Source organism: Sinocyclocheilus anshuiensis, unplaced genomic scaffold (genome assembly GCF_001515605.1).
Source record: "Sinocyclocheilus anshuiensis isolate Anshui unplaced genomic scaffold, SAMN03320099.WGS_v1.1 scaffold147, whole genome shotgun sequence".
Taxonomy (NCBI): Eukaryota; Metazoa; Chordata; class Actinopteri; order Cypriniformes; family Cyprinidae; genus Sinocyclocheilus; species Sinocyclocheilus anshuiensis.
Window position 1 is genome coordinate 219,791 of NW_015549585.1, and position 1,713 is coordinate 221,503.

Sequence of the window (1,713 nt, forward strand, 5' to 3'; positions counted from 1 at the left end):
ACTTCTGAGCAGTTCTCATTTTAATAGATCTATAAGATTAATCTACGACTTTTCCATTAGTAATTTTGACAATGACACATTTTTACTGGCGAGTTGTGCCGTTTCGCTGTAACTTCCTCTGCGTCTGTTATCTGGTTTTCAGTCAGACCACAAGTTTCAGTGCGAGTTGAACATTACAACATCTGGTTTCAACCTCAGACTGCAAATGCAAATGCAGACTATATGATTACACACAATATTTCAAGTACTAGCTATATAATATTTAATCAGATCCTCTGAATCGGCATCCGACATCTGAGTTTGAATGCGCAGGTTCATATCAGTCAATCTGGAGACAACGTCATGTTTACAGAGTTAGCTTTTGAGGATGAAATAATGATTGAATTTGGCAGGTTCATGGCTTCCGATTTTTAAAAGATACTCAAAATGTAAGTATCACAAGCTTAAAGGTGAGTTACAGTTATAATATGTGAAATCTGTATTAATTACATTTGGAAAGACAAATTCTGAAATGATGCTCTAATTTCTGCTGCTTTCTGTGCTGGTGTTTGAGGACCAACGTCATTGTGCATTTTTATGTTTTTATTTTATTCCTCATTGGTTTGTTTTTTGGTATCTGGTACACTGTAAAAACCTGGTAAGCTGCAAATGTTACCTCAAAGATTTATTTCTACCTTATTTAACCCATAAACGTTAGTTTTGTTGGAATAAATGGATGTATTTAGCTTGATACAGTGATAAATATGTATTTTGACTTGAATAAAACCAGTTAATTTAGATGTTACCTTTTTTTCTCAGTGTATTTGAGATGAACTACAGAGTAAAATTTCCAGAAAACTTGAACATCAATGGTTGGTCACTTAAATGAACGTCATGTGAAGCTATAAAGTAGTTCAGACCTCGTAACAAATGAAGTGATAAGTAACAGGCTTCTTCACAAATTTGAAATTATTAGTTTATATTTTTTTTTTTTTTCAAAACAACAAACTTGTATATGAAATGGCCATTCTGTGTTTGATCTGATGAAGTTCTTTTGATACCTTAACCTTGTATGATATAATATTGTGCAGTTTAGAGGTCAGTAGATGGTTGCAACAAACACCCTAATTTAAGAAAAACTTCATTTGTTCATCATTATAACGGTTTGCTTAATTTAAGTGGGTTTGTTGCAACCAGGACAAACAATGATGGAGATCAATGCAGAAATAAACAGTCTTTATTAATAACAAAGCATAAAATATTTGGCACTTTGGTGTCTTGTCTTTCAGATAATAATGTAGTGAAGAGGAAAAAAGTTCACTATGGCACGAGGTAGAGTTGGTTCGTTCGTATGTGCTTAAAACTTCACGTTGATGTTTTTATATAAGTTAAATATAACATCATAATGCACGTCACCTTCATATAAAGCACTACGAATGTCCATCTGGTTATTAAAAAAGACTATAATACAATATTTGCTTTATATAAACTTCTATGAAACTAAAGAGGTTTGAATATTATACAAATAGCATGTTGTTCTGTCTTAAATGTTGCTCTCGTGCAAATATATCTTTAAGGAAACTATGATAAAAACTCACAATCAGATTGAAGAAATAGTTCACATCCAAAAACTCATTATGACATGAGTAAATAATGACTTTGGGTGAACTGTTAATTCAAAATATATTAAAACAAGCATTTCTTAAACAAAAACAATGGTTGTATTTATACACT